The sequence below is a fragment of the Triticum aestivum genome, chromosome 3A (assembly GCF_018294505.1).
Source record: "Triticum aestivum cultivar Chinese Spring chromosome 3A, IWGSC CS RefSeq v2.1, whole genome shotgun sequence".
NCBI lineage: Eukaryota > Viridiplantae > Streptophyta > Magnoliopsida > Poales > Poaceae > Triticum > Triticum aestivum.
In genome coordinates, this window is record NC_057800.1 from 414,825,598 (window position 1) to 414,846,362 (window position 20,765).

Below are 20,765 nucleotides of genomic sequence, written 5' to 3' on the forward strand. Positions count from 1 at the left end.
AGGATTTTGATAAACTTAGGCGAGTGCTTGGACTGCAGCTAAGCCCCTGAGTGAGAGGATTGCTCTTCACTCGGTAGGATTTTTATAACTTAGGCGAGTGCTTGGACTGCAGCTAAGCCCCTGAGTGAGAGGATTGCTCTTCACTCGGTAGGATTTTTATAACTTAGGCGAGCACGAGGCTGCAGCTAAGCCTCCGAGTGGAAGGCTGGCTTACCACTCGGTAGGATTTTGATAAACTTAGGCGAAACGGATTCGCGGCTAAGCCCCCGAGTGGAAGGCTGGCTTACCACTCGGTAGGATTTTTATAAACTTAGGCGAAACGGATTCGCGGCTAAGCCACCCACTGAGGGGGAGTTTTTATGTGGACAAAAATAAAAAGTGCTGGCACAATTATTTCTAAACCCATGAATTACAGAAGTTCTTTATTGCAACTCATCCGAGTGATAAAACTTAAGTGTAAAACGGGCGGAGTAGCTCCGCGTTCCAAGCTCGGGGCTCGTCGATATTATGCTCGACGTTGTAAAGACGGTATGCCCCGTTGTGGAGAACCTTGGTGACGATGAAAGGGCCTTCCCAAGAAGGAGCAAGTTTGTGTGGTTTGTGCTGATCCACTCGGAGAACCAAATCCCCTTCCTGGAAGGCTCGACCTCTCACATTTCGGGCGTGGAAACGGCGCAGATCTTGTTGGTAGATGGTCGACCGGATCAGAGCCATCTCCCTTTCTTCCTCTAAAAGGTCGACTGCGTCCTGCCGCGCTTGTTCAGCTTCTACTTCGTTGTATATTTCGACTCGAGGAGCATTGTGGAGAAGATCACTCGGCAAGACTGCTTCAGCTCCATAGACCAAGAAGAATGGAGTTCTTCCGGTCGACCGATTGGGCGTGGTCCGCAGTCCCCAGAGTACAGATGGAAGTTCGTCGACCCAAGCTCCAGCCGCGTGTTTGAGATCACGCATCAGTCGCGGCTTCAGTCCCTTGAGAATCAGTCCATTAGCTCGCTCTGCTTGTCCATTTGACTGCGGATGGGCGACTGATGCGTAGTCGACCCGTGTGCCCTGGGAGTTGCAGAAGGTTCTGAATTCCTCTGAGTCAAAGTTCGACCCATTATCCGTAATGATGTTGTGCGGGACTCCATATCTGAATACTAGTTCCCTGATGAAGCTAACAGCAGTACCGGTGTCGAGGCTCTTGATTGGTTTAGCTTCGATCCACTTGGTGAACTTGTCGACTGCCACCAGTACATGCGTGAAGCCACTTCGTCCTGTTCTCAAAGGACCGATCATGTCCAGCCCCCAAACTGCAAAAGGCCAGACGAGTGGGATGGTCTTCAAAGCTGACGCAGGCTTGTGCGACATATTCGAGTAGAACTGACATCCTTCGCACTTATCTACTATCTCCTTTGCCATCTCATTCGCCTTGGGCCAGTAAAATCCGGCTCGGTATGCTTTGGCCACGATGGTCCGAGAGGACGCATGATGACCACAGGTCCCCGAGTGAATATCGTTGAGGATGAGTCGACCTTCTTCTGGTGTTATGCACTTCTGACCGACTCCAGTCGCGCTCTCTCTGTATAATTGTCCTTTGATGACAGTAAAGGCCTTAGATCGACGGATGATCTGTCGAGCCTCTTCCTCATCCTTCGGAAGCTCTTTCCTCAAGATATATGCGACATACGGAATCGTCCAGTCGGGAATGACTACCAAAACCTCCATGATCAAGTCGACCACCGCTGGGACTTCAACTTCAGTCGGATCTGTGGCACTCTTGGGCTGCGGAGTTTCTTCGGTGAAAGGATCTTCTTTGACTGACGGAGTATGTATATGCTCCAAGAACACACCACTCGGAATGGCTTCTCTCTTGGAACCTATCTTTGCTAGATCATCAGCTGCTTGATTTTTCAGTCGGGGTATGTGATGGAGCTCCAACCCCTCGAACTTTTTCTCCAGCTTCCTCACTGCACTGCAGTATCCAGTCATGGCTGGGCTTCTCACGTCCCACTCTTTCATCACCTGATTGACCACTAAATCCGAGTCACCATAGACCATTAGGCGACGGACGCCGAGTGAAATGGCCATGCGCAACCCATATAGGAGGGCCTCATATTCTGCCTCATTGTTGGAGGAATCAAAGTGAATCTGGAGCACATATCTGAGCTTATCTCCTCTGGGGGAAACCAGGACAACCCCAGCACCGGAACCATTCAACATCTTAGAACCATCGAAAAACATGGTCCAATGCTCCGAGTGAACTTCAGTCGGCTGCTGCTGTTCGATCCACTCGGCGAGGAAATCTGCTATTGCCTGGGACTTAATGGCTTTCTTTGCCTCAAACTTGATATCAAGGGGAAGAAGTTCAATCGCCCATTTGGCCACTCGACCAGTTGCATCTCTGTTGTGCAAAATCTCTGATAGTGGAGCGTCGCTGACGACTGTGATTGAATGGTCAGAGAAATAATGAGAAACCTTCTTTGTGGTCATGTATATTCCATACACAAGCTTCTGATAATGAGGATATCTCTGCTTGGATGGAGTCAAGACTTCAGACAAATAATACACTGGGCGCTGAACTTTGAGAGCTTTTCCTTCTTCTTCCCGCTCGACCGTTAGCACAGTACTGACGACTTGTCCTGTGGCTGCGATGTAGAGCAACAGAGGCTCTTTGCTGATTGGAGCAGCAAGCACCGGCTGGGTGGAGAGCAGAGCTTTTAGCTCGGCAAACGCTGCATCAGCTTCTGGAGTCCACTCGAACTTGTCAGCCTTCTTCATCAGTCGGTAAAGAGGCAATGCCTTTTCACCGAGTCGCGAGATGAATCGACTTAATGCAGCCAAGCATCCAGTAAGCTTCTGGACATCGTGCACTCGCACAGGGCGTTTCATTCGGAGAATAGTGCCAATCTTTTCTGGGTTGGCGTCGATTCCCCGTTCGGAAACGAGAAAACCGAGTAACTTGCCACCAGGAACTCCAAATGTGCACTTTGATGGATTGAGCTTGATATCATACCTTCTGAGGTTGGCAAATGTTTCGGCGAGGTCGGCGAGCAGGTCGGAACCTTTTCGTGACTTGACAACAATATCATCCATATAAGCTTCCACATTCCGACTGATTTGAGTGAGTAGACACTTCTGAATCATTCGCATAAACGTTGCTCCGGCATTCTTGAGGCCGAATGGCATGGTGATATAGCAGAAGCACCCGAATGGAGTGATGAAAGCTGTTTTTACTTCATCGGGCCCATACAGACGGATCTGGTGGTACCCGGAGTAAGCATCTAAAAAAGACAACCTCTCGCATCCCGCGGTCGAGTCAACAATTTGATCTATGCGAGGGAGAGGAAAGTGATCTTTCGGGCAGGCCCGGTTGATGTGCTTGAAATCAATGCACATTCGGAGCGACTTGTCCTTCTTAGGAACCATGACGACATTAGCGAGCCACTCGGAGTGGAATATCTCTCGGATAAATCCTGCCGCCAACAGTCGAGCCACTTCTTCACCGATGGCCTTTCTCTTCTGGACGGCGGACCGCCGAAGATGTTCTTTGACTCGCTTTGCAGACTTGTCGACTCTTAGGCGATGCTCAGCCAGTCCCCTGGGAACACCTGGCATGTCAGCGGGCTTCCATGCAAAAATGTCCCAGTTCTCACGGAGGAACTGGATGAGCGCTTCTTCCTATTTTGGGTCGAGTGTTGTGGAGATGCGGGTCGGAGCTGCTTCGGGGTCGGTCGGGTGAATGTGAACAGGCTTCGTCTCACCGGACGACTGGAATGCAGATTCTGTGGCGGGCTTCTTGGATCGCAGCAAGTCACTCGGATCTGCGTTTTGCTTGTATTCTTCGAACTCGACCGCTGTCACTTGGGAATCGGCAATTTTGGAGCCTTTCTGAAAGCACTCCTCTGCCTTTTTCCTATCACCGGTGACAGTGATCACACCTTTGGGACCGGGCATCTTCAATTTGAGGTACACGTAACATGGTCGAGCCATGAACCGTGCATAGGCTGGCCTCCCCAAAATGGCATGATATGCACTTTGAAAATCTACGACCTCAAACGTCAACTTTTCTTTGCGGAAATGCTTTGAATCGCCAAATACTACGTCCAAAGCTATCTGGCCGAGAGACTCAACCTTCTTCCCTGGTATAACTCCATGGAAGCTCATGTTACTAGTGCTCAATCGGGACATCGGAATGCCCATACCTTTCAGCGTGTCTGCATATAACAGATTCAGCCCACTTCCACCGTCCATCAGCACCTTTGTCAGTCGAGTGCCTTCGACAACTGGATCGACCACCAAAGCTTGCCTCCCAGGGGTGGCAATATGAGTTGGGTGATCAGATTGGTCGAATGTGATGGGTGTTTGAGACCACTTCAGATAATTTGCCTTCGCTGGGGCAACCATGTTAACCTCTCGGTTAATTACTTTCAGTCGACTTCTGCTTTCCACATCTGCGAAGATCATCAGAGTGGAGTTGATATGCGGGTATCCTCCCTCACTGTCCTCTTTGTCTTCGGCTTTGTCCGACTCCTTCTCCTTGTCCTTAGACTGTTTTCCCTGAAACTGCTGGATCAGGAGTCGACATTGGCGAGTGGTGTGCTTTGGGTAAATGATATTCCCCTCTTCATCTTTCTTCGTGTGAATATGACACGGCATATCCATCACGTCGTTCCCTTCTTTATCCTTCACCTTCTTGGGGTTCCAGGATCCTTTTGGTTTCCCCTTAGACTTTCCTTGAGTCACGGCCAGAGCCTCTCCAGGAGCTGCCGGTTCAGCCTTCCGCTTCTGTTTCCGACTGGAATTTCCTTTTTCCGACTGACTCGGCTTGTGCTTGCCGCTTCGGAGTCGGTCTTCTTCTTCGCCGTTGGCGTACTTGGTAGCAATCTCCATCATCCGACTCAAGGTCATGTCACCGGTTCGACCAAATTTCAAGCTCAGTTCTCTGTTCTTGACACCATCTTTGAAGGCGCATACTGCCTGATGGTCAGAGACATTTTCCACAGTGTGGTGCAAAGTGATCCACCTCTGAATATACTCTCTGAGAGTCTCATTGGTTTTCTGCACGCAGACTTGCAACTCTGTCAATCCCGCTGGTCGCTTGCAAGTCCCTTCGAACGTTCTGACGAACACTCGGGACAGATCTTCCCAAGTGTAAATACTGCTAGGAGGTAATTGGGTCAACCATGCCCTGGCAGAACCTTCCAACATGAGGGGCAAATGCTTCATGGCCACCTCGTCGTTCCCACCACCGATCTGAACTGCCATTCGGTAGTCTTCAAGCCAAGTTTCAGGCTTAGACTCACCAGTGAACTTGCTGACTCCTGTTGCCAACCTGAAATTGGGGGGAATAACAGCGGCTCTGATAGCTCTGCTGAAACATTCAGGACCAGAAACATGTACTCGACTGCTCGTGGGCACTTCTCTGTCGAGTGCACCACGATGGGCTCTGTTCCGGTCGACCAACCCTTGCACGATAATGGATCGCGCGTCGAAGCCTGGCTCCCTGGGGTCAACTGGAACTCTACGCCCTGTACTGTACTGACGCCTATCATTTGGCTGCCGAGGAGCGTAAGACCCACCCCTCGGAGGGGAATAGGGCACTCGACGTCTATCATCTCGGTCGAGCCTGTCGCCATATTGATCTCGCCGATACTCATGCCCTTCACGCCGCGGAGGCGATCTGGGGCTGTGAGCCGACTGAACCGTATTCACAGTGACAGATCGACTGTGAATTCTGTTGCGCGACTGAGACACGGCTGAATTCTGATCTCCTGCTGCCCGGAGTAGATCCCTGATCTGCAGCAAACCTCTGCCAGCTTCTGACTGCGAAGGCTGAATGGACTCTGCTATACGGGTCGCAGCTGCTAAATTCTGAATTGGGGTTCGATATACCTGAGTCGGCGGGAAGAGTTGACGTCGACTGGTGTCGGGAACTCGTTGCCGCGCGCGCTCGTCGAGTGCTCGCTGAAGGTTCTCCAGTCGAGTGCGCTCGGCCAAATTGGCCAGACGCGCCTCCTCCAAGGCACGAGCCTCGGGGGTTTCTCCTGCGATGGGAATACGCAGGGGGTCCTCGTTCCTGCGGCGAAGCTCTTCTCTTTGCAGAGAATTGAGTGGCTCGGGCTGGTACTCTTCATAGCCTCGAGCAGGGTCGCTGCCGTCACCTGCTCCACCACCGCGGGCGAAGCCAGGAGGGCTGTGGGGCCCGTCGACCATCAAGATTTCCGCCGCTGGATCGCTGCTTCCGCACTCGGATGCAGTCTCTCCGGAGCCAGTCGACTGATCGAACAAGCCGTAGAGAGATTCGTTGGGCTCGATTGCCGCAACTTGTGTAGTGGTCGACTGACGAGCCACCGCGTGACTCACCCATCGCTGAAGCCTCGACCGGCCCGAGCGCTTGCGCTGGCGGGAGACTGGGAGGGTGGAAGACGGAGGAGCCGACCGATACTGGGTTGATGGTTGCCGTAGCAGAACGCCGCGGACACATGCGCGAAAATGCGTCGCACCGCGGACGGGGAGCGCATCTACGTCGAGTGGAGCTTCTTGGAGCCATGCGGAGTCGTCGGCGATGAAGGTGAGAGTGCCGAGACGGATCTCTTGACCCTCGACCAAAACTCCAGCAGACACCATGATGAAAATACTCGGAAGAATCGCAACTTCTCCACAAAATCGCTAAAACACCTGCCCCACGGTGGGCGCCAACTGTCGTGGTTCTAAGCCTGACAGTAGAGTGTGGGGGTAGGTATAGAGAGGCAAGGTCCTAGCTATGGAGAGGTTGTAAGCACAAAGGATGTACGAGTTCAGGCCCTTCTCGGAAGAAGTAACAGCCCTACGTCTCGGAGCCCAGAGGCGGTCGAGTGGATTATGAATGTATAGATTACAAGGTGCCGAACCCTTCTGCCTGTGGAGGGGGGTGGCTTATATAGAGTGCGCCAGGACCCCAGCCAGCCCACGTAGGAGAAGGTTTAAGGTGAGTTAAGTCTGGGGCGTTACTGGTAACGCCCCACATAAAGTGCCTTTACTATCATAAAGTCTACTTAATTACAGACCGTTGCGGTGCAGAGTGCCTCTTGACCTCCTGGTGGTCGAGTGAGTCTTCGTGGTCGAGTCCTTCAGGCCAGTCGAGTGTGTCCTCGTTGGTCGAGTGAGTCCTCGTTGGTCGACTGGAAGGTGACCTCTTCTAGGGATGTCCTAGGGTAAGTTACTTGGGACAGGTCCGTGACCCTACCCTAGGTACATAACCCCATCACCTACCCCTCCCACCACCCCCTCCCCCCCACACACACCGATACATCGAGCGCTCTAGTCATGTCTCCCTGCCCACACAAACTTGACGTGTGCCCTTTGACGTTCCGGTAGGCTAGTCGCCCTATATCTTTGACTTGTACACACACACACAATTTCGATGGCTCTCTTCATCGATCTCGCACCCACCCACTTGATCCTCTCTTCTACTCTATCGATAGCTATGACCCCTCCCTCTCTTCTCGTGGATTGCCTAACCCTCTATGTATGATATGGATAGGCCTCCATTTCACACACATTGCATGCAAAATTTTGTTTGAGATGTCATCGACACATATTCCCACAAATAATTCACAAAATCAACCCCCACCCCACCCCCACCCCAAAACAAAAAACACTCACGAACTCAATTTGTATCTCTCACACACATCCACGTAGGTGGGGAACGTGCACGAAGAGAAGAGGTGCATGCACGACGCACGTAATCCCGTCTCTTTCCCAACCACACCCGCGCGGGTACATGGTGGAGCTCATTTCTATACGAAAAAGGCAGCCCACATGGTAATTTGGCACGTGTACTAGTTGTCCACTTGGTGGAGGGAGGATCGTCTACCATGGGTGAACAAACAAATTGCGACTTGACGTGTTATGTTAAAAAAAGAGGCAAACCACGTGGGGCCTACCTTAGAGGCAAGGCTCTATACACTGGAGTACTTTTGATTTGTCCCGTCAACTCGCAGAACGAGGAGAAGCTTGCTTAGTACACCGTCTCCCCCACCCACGTGCATGGTGGCTCGCAGGATGAGGTGAAGCTTGCTTACTACGCCTTACGCCTGCTCCCTCGCCCATGCGCGTGGTGGCTCGCAGGACGAGGAGAAAAATTTACTACTCCCTCTGTTTACTCCTCGTCCCTACTACCTTGGTTATAGAGATTATATCATATTGTTTGGAATATATATGCCCTTTAGTAGATTTCAATATGAACTACTAGTACATACTCCAAACACTGATGTATATAGACTTATTTTGGAGTGTAGATTCACTCATTTTGCTCCGTATGTAGCACTCTCCCACGCCCACGTGGTGGACGTGCAGCAATTCATTCGGTCTCATATAGCCAGAACGATATATACTGCACTACCATTATTGCTCGACTTCCCGAAGAGGCGAAGAGCCAATCACAAGGTCAATATTTTGGAGATGCCAAGCGCAAGGTTATAGGAGAACGAGTAGTAGGTGCCACATCATTTATAAATAAAGTTTTTTTTCTTCAGTGGCATGTACGCAATATGATAGGTTCGTATGGAGAGAAAAGGAGTACATAGTCAGGACGGTCCAGCCTACATGGTTTGTTGCTGGGGTTGCTCTCTTCACACTCTCTCGCACAAAACGACTGTGGACACATCTCTAACATCCCGGCGGATCACGTCCGCTTGGGGAAGGGGTGGATGCTTAGTGTAGATGTGGTGGCCGTCGCCGACGGTGAAAACCCACTGTCGGCACGTCCCGATCAGGGGTCCCCGCCGTTCTCTCTCACAAAGCCGGTGAGGTTGCTTTCGTCCCTTTCTCACTGCCGCGACGTGGGTAGTTGCCGCCTCCCGCCGCCCTCCTCAAGGTTGAGCTACGTCCCTCAGGTACAACTCCCTTTACAGCCGGCTTGCACCACTGCTCCAGCTGCCCACATCACTCCATGTGGATATTTCTCTACTTCTTTGCCCCGCACATACCTCTACTGGCTTCTACGTACAGTATTTGTGATGAGTTTATGTCTCATCAACTAGTCCCAGTAATCTTATTCTAATCATGTTTGTTCAATTTCTTTGCCACAGGGATGCTCATCTCAATTTTGGTGAAACTGCATAAAATGATCCGATGGTCAAAAGGTTGCAAACTTCATTTATTAGGAAGCTCGAACGTTGCCAGCAAATTGAAGCCTGGTCAGGGTTCACGGTTCAAGGGCTAGGGACTGCATGGATCGTTTTTTTCTTTAGCTCCCTCTGTTCCAAAATAACTGTCAACTTTAGTAGTAGTACAACTTTCTACTAAAGTTTGCACAAAGTTGAGAAACTTATTTTGGAACGGAGGGAGTAAATATTTGCTATGATCTTTCAATCATTGAGATGCAATAGCATGCATGCTAGTCTCCTTTGTATTTGATGAAATGTTGCAACAGGCAACCTTGGACGCAAGATACATGTAACAGAAGCTGGAAGCTTCATATCATTGTACAAATTTATCTCGCTGATAAATTACAGTACGTACTATACTAGTACTTCCTCCGTTCCTAAATATAAGTCTTTGTAGAGATTTCACCATGAACCACATGCGGATGTATATATATGCATTTTAAGTGTACATTCATTCATTTTGTTCCGTATGTAGTGGAATCTCTACAAAGACTTATATCTACTAGTAATAGCTAGCCCCCACTACTAGGAATTCTCTATCCTCTCCTTGAGCCATGTCATCAAAATTGATGTAGCCGTTAGATGAAGTAAATCAGTCCATAATAGCCGTCTGATCTTGACGTTGAGAGGCTCCGCACTAAGCCACATGCAAGCATGCAGAAATACCGTGCCACATGCATGTGAGTGGGTTTTAAATCACATCAACATGTCTGCATGCAAGCATGCACCGGTAGCATGCATGTAAGTGAGCTTTAAGTCCCATTAACATGTCAAAAAGAAAAATATAATCCCATTATGCAGTAGGAGTTCAGGAGTTGGCTGATCTTTTTTCCTTACGTGGGATGATCTAAATGATGATGGGAGTTTATTTAGTTTGGCTACCACATTTGTCATGCGGTTATAGAGTTTCTTGTTCTATGAAATCGATAATTTTGCGCAGAGAGATATACCGCTGTTCTGCGCCAACGCGCGGGGAATCATCTAGTAATATTTAGGAATGGAGGGAGTACTATGTAAAGACTTAGGTGTCGCATGGTGATAGTAGTGTGAGGTGGGCCATGTAATCACTGAGCCTGCGTGTTTTCACTGCTCTTGCACGCCTCCATTATAAGAATGGAGAAAATTGTAATCTACTACTAGTAGTATAGCTCCTTTCCCCGAAAGCGTGGGACATCCAGCAGTCCCACCACCTCAGTAATAAAGACCAATGAGCCGTCAAATCACATAGACCCAACAGTAAGTTGGACGGACAAAGCAACCAGCACTCTTTTGCGAGTGAGAGGTCGCGTCCGCTCTGCCCGGGCATGAATGCGGCACCGATTCTTTGGAGCGGCGCTGACCTTTTCGGGCGGGAAGCGCGCGCGGGCGATCGAGGGGCTTTGGGTGGGCCAGGCTGGTCAGGAGCGGGCGTGGCAGCTGTCCGCATGTCCCTACCAGACATGCTCGGAAACGAGAGGATGCACCGACTCTCGTGGCTAAAATCGTACACTACACAACATCTCTCTGTAGGAGTAGGTCGAACCGTCGCTCTCTCTAACACACAGATGGTGTTAAACACACACACACACACACACGCACACACGCACACGCACGCACCTTGGTCCCGTTGCATCTTCTAACGTGACTTATTACACCTAGATGGAGGGAGTAGTAAGTATACAATATACGGTGGCACACTAACTTAAGTCGAATACAAGTGGCCAAAATTTGTGTGCATGTTATAATAAGGATTCACTTAAAATAGTATGTGAGCGAACAGAGGGATCAATTGGACAGTGTTCCCGAGCAGTAGCGAGATGTGTGAGGTAAGATACACCGCTAGCACTTTTAATTTTTCTTATTAATTTGTTTGTTTCACCCTCTGACTGGTGACTAAGGCTGCATTATTTTTGCACCATTGTGGATAGTCTTACCACCAAAGCCACATTACACGATTATGATTGAAATCCCAATGACTCCCACACACACAAAAAACATGGCATGCTTGTCACACAAATGCAGGAATGTATAAAAGGTTATTTCCCTCTCATTGAATATAACGGGAGGGTTGTGTAGCTGGTTAGCCTGTTCGCTCACTCTCTCGCCCTCTCCCGCTGGAGCCTCAGCGCTTGTAGTTGCTCTCTTCACACTTCGTCTCCAGATCTAAACAAGACTTCATTGGCCTCTCTCTCCCCTCACTGCTGCTCAAAGAGCCGGCAGGATCCGTTCGCCGGGAAGGGAAGGAGGCTTAACGCTGTCGCCGTCGGTGAGGGACTACCAGCGCAGTTGTTCACTTTCCACCCAGCGATGGTGCGGGAGGGCCTCCGACCCCTTCTTCTTCACCGTCGTCCCATCGCCCACCGAACCACGCCCCAAGAACCTTAAGGTATAATTTACTTCACATGCATTGCTCTAGCTGCATGTATACCATGAATCTAGGACGTGGTTCAAAGAGGAAAGGAGTGGGGGAAAGTAGTGGTAAAAGTTGTATATAGCATGAATCTAGGACGTGGTTCAAAGAGGAAATGAAGGGGGAAAGTTGTATAGCATTAATCTAGGACGTGGTTCAAAGAGGAAAGGAATGGGGGAAAGCAGTGGGGAAAGTTGTATCGCATAAATCTAGGACGTGGTTCAAAGAGGAAAGGAAGGGGCGAAAGTACTAGTTCAAAAAGGAAAGGAAGGGACAAGGCTGTAGAGTTTGAGCAGGACTAGATTTGCTGCGCTCACATAGGGAAAGGCGTCTAAAGATAACAAAACTAGGACCAACACAAATATGCTCCTTGGTTGCTTGTTCTTTGTTGCAATAGACTGTGCATGACCACAGTACATCGGTAGATGCACATGGTGCTGGTGCGTCCACTGTCCTGTGCAACTCATTAGCTGTTGTTAATCTAAGGCCTTGTTTGGTTAAAAACTCCCTAGTCCCTACCTGCTGGGTTCCAGGGACTAAACATGGACTAGATGTTATTAAATGACATGCTAAAAGACCATGTTACCCCTAGTAATGAACTAATAGAGACAAGGTGCGATGCGTGGCAGGGGCAACTGTTGGAAAAAGTCCCAAAAAGACTCCCTCGGGGTCTTCTTTCTTTAGTCCCAAATGCCCACTTTTAGTCCCTAAAAGTCCCTCCTCTTTGGTTTAGATGGGACTGACACGGAGTTTTTTTAGTCCCTATACCAAAATGTCCCTGTAAACAAACACCCTCTAATAATGCCGCTGGAAAGTTGATGCAATGCCACAGTTAAAAGCAAATTACATGTTTAACGAATTTTATTGTTAATATAATCTCTATGTTAATATTAATCAATGCCACTGTCTGACAAATGCTACTGTCTTGCTTTCTTTCCCATTTAGATAAGGTAGATGCTTCTTTTTGTTGGCTTCTGTGTCATCCACCGTTATTGACCACTAATTGTTTCCTTTGCACCTCTGTGTAAACAGGGTTATCTGCTTCACCTCGTTGCCATTGTGACCTTTTGTTGCACTGCACAAAACACTTTTGTTTTAAGAGTGTTTTTTGCAGTTCAACCAAAATGTCACACCGACAACATTGCTTGATTGCTTGATCTTAGTGGAACTGCACAAGAGGAGATCTTACTTCCTATCCGTTAAGGCGAATTTGGTACAGATCTTCTTCTTGTGAGTTGTTTGAATTCCGCATCATGAGAGGTGAGTACTAGCCTTCTTTCACATAATTCTGCAGTGTGCATTCATATGTTGTGCTACTGTATGATAATGTTGCTTGATTCTAGTGAACTGCACAAATGGAGACAAGACTTCCAATCTGTATGTGCACCTTAATATCCCATTGAGGTAAGATAAGGATATTTCACAACTGCTGGCCTGTATTTTGCCACTTTCATCAGAAAATTAAGTTTAGTACTATACTTGTGCTCCCTAATTGACATGCCAAATCTTACATTGAAGGCGAAGCTTGTTTGTTATTGAACCAAGTGATGAACGGGAAGAACAAGGGGAAGAAAAACCAAAATCAACTCCCAGTGCTGTCATGAAAAAGTGGTATTGTCCTTGAAGTGCTTCATCTGTGCTGTTTTAAATATTTCCTTTCCTTTTTTTCGAGCGAACAGTGATGCTAGCATTTAGTAGTCCTCTTGTCTTTGCACAACAGGATCATCTTCCTCTGAAGAAGAATATGGAGTACGTGAAGTGACTAGTTTCGATTATGCCAGGATGAAGAAGTCCTGTCTATCTTATCATCAGAAGGAGCAGTTGAAGGATGGTTACATTACTCCCCACAAGACCAAACTAACTTCAGCTCAGAAGGACTAACAAAATCTCCATTTTTTGCTGTGATGTGCGAGTACAATGTTGTTCTAGGATTCTTTTTAGTGAGTTCCATTTTTCTAAAAGTGTGCTCTACATGGACCATGTATGTGCCTGTTGAAACTGTCAATTCATAGTACAGTTTGCTCTATACTAATCACTTTTTTGTATTTGTGCAAACATGGGTGCTCAGCTTGATTTCAATGGGAACTGCACAAAATGTTCATGAATACATCAAATCATTCATTTCCACCACAAGAAAGGAGGTGCCGATAAGTTCAAGGCATTGCAACATATAAGGGCGAAATCATACAAGCTACGCGGGAATTTGGTTGATTTTGGTGGAACTGCACAAAAAGAACACCGGTTTATTTAGCACGAGGTGCCATGTCAATGTCCGAACTGATGGCAAACCCTGCCCATTCCACAATCGTAGGCATTTGATGTTTGGGAATGGGACAACCTTGTCAAATTTTGCTCATTGATTTTAGCAAGACATGCGTTTGATATTTTCGAATGGGATGCCCTTGCTGTGAGCAGCGTCGATCAATTTTTTCTTTATTCTTTAGTTGTGAAGTAAATATTGCCTCTGACATGTGAGTCGCTGAGATGCATAATCATCGATTGTTTTGAATGTTCTCTATGAATTTCCAGGCTTGTGTGTTTGATTGCAATGTACAGAAACGCTAAAAACCTGCTCAAACTCTTTGTACAACTTCTGTTCCTTTTTACTTCGCACATTTTGAAAGTGCATACTTTTTTTGTATAAGATTGTTCAAAGTAGAGATACTTTGACTGCAAACAAACTTGTATGCAGACTAGAAAGGACAGGAGGGAGTACATGTGAAACTACTGCAAACGAGGTGATCACCCTCGGAATAATGCTAGTACATATTGTTTTGCATGTTCATCCAATGCCAGTGATACAGGAATTCGAACTAATCAAAATAAATTCGTTCATACACGGTTGGATTTCATATAAACATGCCAGATTTCATTACATTTCATACATTCTTCAACTAAAAAGGGGGTGCGCTGGAGGTATAATTAATTAACCGAAGCTACCCACCTGTGTCCCGCTGAGCCGAACAGAAGATTCAGTGACTTAACTGTAGGTGCAGTTGCGTAACTGACATGTGGCCTGTTAGAAGCAGCATTATTCTCCAGTAGAACTCCCCGACTCCATGTTGCCGCCAAGAAGCTAACCGGCCGTCAATAGTCAACCCGCCTAGCTTGGCTTCAACAGGAGGGTAGCAGCGGTGGCCTTACTTGGACCCGAGCGGCGGCGACCTACCGTGTTCTACACTTCCTCATTTTCTATGTGGCGTGGCCTCATTGGCAGCGGGGCGGGGCCTCGGCAGAGCCGGCGATGTCCTCTGTCTTGTTGCCGATGGACGACGCCTTAGCGGAGCGGTGGACATCCTCCCCCGCGTTGCCGGCAGGGTGGGGCCTCGGCTGAGCCGGCGATGTCCTCTGCCTTGTTGTTGGCGGGGCGGGGCCTCGGCGGAGTCGGTGGTGTCCTCTACCTTGTTGTTGGCACCGCGGGGCCTCGGCGGAGCAGGGCCTCGTCGACGCCAGTGGAGCGGCGACTCGTCGGAGCCAGCATTGTCCTCTGCCTCGTCCTTAGTCTCGCCAAACAGCGCCTCACCTGCTTCATCGCCCTCTTTGCTAGCCTCTTTGTAGGCAGCTGCAGCCTCCGCCACCCGCATGCGCTCCTGCCAGCGCTCGAGGCGGCCCTTGCGGGCGAAGCGGTACGAGTCGAGCAGCGCCTCCTGCTCCGCCCGCTCCGCGACGATCTGCTCCTCCGCCTACAGATGCTCCTGGAGGAGATGGTGGTTGTAGGCGGCGTCGGCCTGCGCCTCCCAGAACTGCTCCTGACGCATCTGCCTCACACTGTCCATATATTGGGCACGGGCCTCGCCGATGGTCATGGTGCAATGCACCGGCGAGGATGGCGCGGAGGAGGGGGTTGGTGCCGGATCGTCGACTACCATGTTCTCCATTGGGACGTCGTCGTCCTCCGGCTGCCTGCCGGCCAGCCGGTCGGCAGCAATGGCTGCCGTCTCCTTGTGGTCCGTCGTCCGCCCGTACCGAAGAGCGCTGGAGCGTGAGGAAGCCATGGTGGGCAGTAGTGGTGTGGACAGGAGAAAGGGAACGGATACGGATGACTGCGGCTATGACCGGCGCAGCAGTTTATATAGCAATGGTAGGTGGGCGGAGGGACGGACGTGTGGCGCCGGAGTAGCCGCCTCGGCAACCGCATATCATTAATGTGGGCGCCATATGGACGGACGGACGACACTTGTGTCATTTGAAGGCGGAGCAATCGCCTGCACCGGGAAGCGGGGCGGGCGGCGCTGACTATTTCGGGCGGAAAGCGCGCGCGAGCGAGGAGATGACTTTACTTGGAGAGGATGACAATGGGGACCCACCAGGTCCATAGCCTGATGTACGCAAGTGCCTCCTTATTATATATATATGTACAAAACTATACTCCCTCCGTCTAGGTGAATAAGTCGTATTAGAAGGTGCATCACGACCTAGGTGCAAGCAGATTGGTGGAAAAGAAGAATATTTCACTCTTCTGAACACAACATTTAATCACAGCAGTTAAGAGGATGCCTTATTAGCTACCCACGCAGGCCATCGTAATTCATAGCATGCAAAGCGCTTTTATTTCTTGCCTAATAACTGCATGGACGTGCTACATGCATTGGTCCTTGCCCGAGCAAAAAAAAGGGAGGAAAGGGGTTTCCACGGGAGACAACGAGGCAGAGGTGGAAGCGCTCGCTGGAGTTATTTATTTTGCTTCCCCCTGGTTTCCTAACATCACGGTCCCACACCATTGTCAACCTATGTAGTACTAGTCAATAAACGAGAGAATTGCACAAGAAGCAGCCGACAGCTGGGACCAAGCAGCTCGAGCAGTATTTGTGTTTTTGAGGTGTGAGCACTGCAGAGTTTTTTGATGTTTAGCCCAGATATTAATTTTTCTCCTCTGAACAACAATGAAAACATCGCTGCAGGTATTAACTGGGCGGGCTGTGGCCCGTCTAGCCCAGGCCAGATATCCAGCCCAGATATTAAATTTTTTCAAGCTGAAAAAGGCTAGCCCAACTATAACTTTTTTTAGGAATACCCAGGCAAGGTCAAGTTGTTATTCTCCGCCCCGCTAGGCTGCAAATCTTTCCTAGGAGGGATGCATTAGGCTTATCAAGAAAATGGGCTTTAAGAAATAATAAATGGGATGTAATTATAAAAATTGGGCAATAACTATAAAAAATGCACCAAACACATGATTACTTATAAAATATTATTTTTGGATATTGAAAATTTTAATTTCATTAATTGCTGCGAGTGCAATGTTTCATTGGATTTTTACGTAATATAAATTTATATTGAAATTGTATTTAATCTGACTAGAAATTTCGGGATAAAAATATTTCGGATCCCATCAAAATGTGGGAAGTTTTATTGAATTTTGTTTTGAACGGTTGGTTGAAATGGGCTGTACTTTTAACAAACTGTAAATGGGCTGTAGTAAATTCCATTAGAATTCAAAAATGGGCTACACATTCTTACAAATCTCAAATGGGCTATAAGTTCCCTGCCACACACTTCTGGCCTTATAAGTTGACGTGTCCCCTAAAAAAACAGATTTGAAGCGTATGCAAGGCTTTGTCAACTTATAGTCAACACACGGTTCTAGCAGCAGTGGCCGTTGGATGTCCATCCAACGGATGCCGTGCTTCTTCTTCAATCTCGGATATTTTAGCTTCACCAGCCCAAAAATGATTCCTCCCCCTGACATCTGGGGCGCACTATTTCGGAAGCTGACCTGTGGGCCTACTAAGTTGACGTACCAAGGGCTTTATCAACTTAGTCAATATAAATGATTCTAGCTGCAATGACCGTACGATGTCCATCCAACGGCCGTAGTGCTTCTTCAACCTCTGGTCTTCTTGCTCCAGCCGCCCAAAGCAGCGCCGGTCGTGCCGCCTGCTCCTGCCTCCCATGGCCGGCTGTGCTGCCGTGGAGGCCTCACCACCCCCTACTATTCCCACCGCTGGCCAGGCCCTGTGGCGACGGCAGCCTCACACCGCAGCCGAACGAGTGAACCCTCATACTCCTCTCCGCGTGGGCATCCACTGCCGCGTCTTCACCGGCTCCGCGTCGTCCCCTTCCTAGGCCTCGCCATCATCCACCGCCTTGGTGCTCTCGGCGTGGCATGGTCAACGTGGAAGGAACGACTTCCATCGGACATGGACTGTACATGGAGAGGCTGACAGCTGGGTCCACGGCGGCAGCAAGGAAGTGCCTCCTTATTACGCGGAAAATAATGATTCCTCCACCTAACAGCAGGGACCCACCAGACGAACCACTAGTATTTTGCAAAAAAAATTGTTTCCCCCTCACTGCTGGGACCCACTGGACGGGCCACCGTATTTCGTGAAAAAAACGTTCCCCCCGCTGTCAGCTCAGACCCACCGGAAGTTCCTCCTTATTACGCACAAAAAAATGAATACTCCCCCGGTTAGCTGGGACCCACCTTGCTGGGAGGCTGACTTGTGGGCCTACTAGGTTGATGGGGATGAAGGGCTTTGTCAACTTAGTCAATATAATGATTCTAGCTCCAGTGACCGTACGATGTCCATCCAACGGCCGTAGTGCTTCTTCAACATCTGGTCTTCTTGCTCTAGCCGCCCAAAGCAGTGCCGGTCGTGCCGCCTGCTCCTGCCTCCCGTGGCCGGCTGTGCTGCCGTGGAGGCCTCACCGCCCCTACTATTCCCACCGCTGGAGGCCCTGTGGCGACGGCAGCCTCACACTGTAGCCGAACGAGTGAACCCTCACACGCCTCTCCGCGTGGGCATCCACTACCGCGTCTTCACCGGCTCCGCGTCGTCCCCTTCCTAAGCCTCACCGTCGTCCACCGCCCTTGTGCTCTCGGCGCGGCGTGGTCAACGTGGAAGGAACGACTTCCGCTGGACGTGGACTGTACCTGGAGAGGCTGACAGCTGGGTCCACGGCGGCAGCAAGGAAGTGCCTCCTTATTACACGGAAAATAATGATTCCTCCACCTGACAGCAGGGACCCACCGGACGGGCCACCAGTATTTTGCGAAAAAATCGTTTCCCCATGACTGCTGGGACCCACCGGACGGGCCACCCTATTTCGCGAAAAAAACATTCCCCCCGCTGTCAGCTCGGACCCACCGGAAGTGCCTCCTTATTACGCACAAAAAATGAATACTCCCCCGGCTAGCTGGGACCCACCTTGCTGGGAGTCTGACTTGTGGGCCCACTAAGTTGACGGGGATGAAGGGCTTTGTCAAATTAGTCAATATGAACGATTCTAGCTCCAGTGACCGTACGATGTCCATCCAACGGCCGTAGTGCTTCTTCAACCTCTGGTCTTCTTGCTCCAGCCGCCCAAAGCAGTGTCGGTCGTGCCGCCTGCTCCTGCCTCCCATGGCCGGCTGTGCTGCCGTGGAGGCCTCACCGCCCCCTACTATTCCCACCACTGGCCAGGCCCTGCGGCGACGGTAGCCTCACACCGCAGCCGAACGAGTGAACCCTCATACTCCTCTCCGCGTGGGCATCCACTACCGCGTCTTCACCGGCTCCGCATCGTCCCCTTCCTAGGCCTCACCGTCGTCCACCGCCCTGGTGCTCTCGGCGCGGCATGGTCAACATGGAAGGAACGACTTCCATCGGACATGGACTGTACATAGAGGGTTGACAGCTGGGTCCACGGCGGCAGCAAGGAAGTGCCTCCTTATTACGCGAAAAATAATGATTCCTCCACCTGACAGCAGGGAACCACCGGACGGGCCACCAGTATTTTGCGAAAAAATTCGTTCCCCCTGACTATTGGGACCCACCGGACGGGCCACCGTATTTTGTGAAAAAAACGTTCCCCCCGCTGTCAGCTCGGACCCACCGGAAGTGCCTCCTTATTACGCACAAAAAAATGAATACTCCCCCGGCTAGCTGGGACCCACCTTGCTAGGAGGCTGACTTGTGGGCCTACTAAGTTGACGGGGATGAAGGGCTTTGTCAACTTAGTCAATATGAACGATTCTAGCGCTAGTGACCATACGATGTCCATCCAACGGCCGTAGTGCTTCTTCAACCTCTGGTCTTCTTGCTCCAGCCGCCCAAAGCAGCGCCGGTCGTGCCGCATGCACCTGCCTCCCGTGGCCGACTGTGCTGCCACACACGCCTCACCGCCCCCTACTATTCCCAGTGCTGGCCAGGCCCTGCGGCGATGACAGCATCACACCGCAGCCGAACCAGTGAACCCTCGTAGTCCTCTCCGCGCGGGCTTCCACTGCCGCGCCGTCCCCTTCCTAGGCCTCGCCGTCGTCCACCGCCGTGGTGCTCTCCGCGCGGCGTGGTCAACGTGGTCAAGGAACGACTTCCATCGAAAGAGTATGTACGTGGAGAGGCTGACAGCTGGGTCCACGGCCACAGCACAATTTTTTGTGATTTGCCAAGTAAGTCGCTTTGTCAGGCCTGTTAGGCTGCAAATCTTTCAAGACGAGGAGAGCTTTCATTCGGCTGGCCGAGAAAATGGCCCATCAGTAATGAGAAATGGGTTGTACATTTTTAAAACACATCAAACCGGCAATTAGTTTCAAATATCTTTTTTTTCATTTCAAGATTTTAAATTACATTAATTTTTATGCGTGGAGAATTTGTTGGATTTTATATCGATAAACATTTATTTTTAAAATCAGTTTGAATGTGAGTCGAAATTTCAGGATTAAAAACAGTTCGGACCGCACCAAAATATGCAAAATTTCGTATAATTTTTTAACCGTTGCCACAATATGGCCTGTAATGCTAACAAAAAGAATATTGGCTCCAAAAAAACCTTAAGAATTAGCAAATGGGCTGTAAATTATTGGAAATAATGGCAGATGGGATGTATGCTGTTTTCCACAGATTTGAGGCTTTCCTAAAAAAAGGTTGACGCACAAGCACTGACTGTTGGATGTCCATCCAACAGCCGTCGTGCTTCTTCAATCTCTGCTCTTCCTGCTCCAGCCACTCAAACAAGCGCCGACGGGACTGCCTGCTCCCTCCTCCTCGTGGCCGGCTGTGCTTCTGCGCAGGCCTCACCGCCCAACCGTACTCCCATCGCTAGCCTAGCCATCCCTGTACTCACCAACACCTGCTGTTATTCTCCGGCGACGGCAGACAAACCAGTAAACCCTCGTACAGTCGTACTCCCCTCCGCATGGGAAACAACTGCCGAGTCTTCCCTGCCTCCGTGTCGTCCCCTTCCTAGGCCTCGCCATCGTCCACCGCCCTGGTGCTCTCGGCGTGGCGTGGTCAACATGGTCAAGGAACGACTTCCATCGG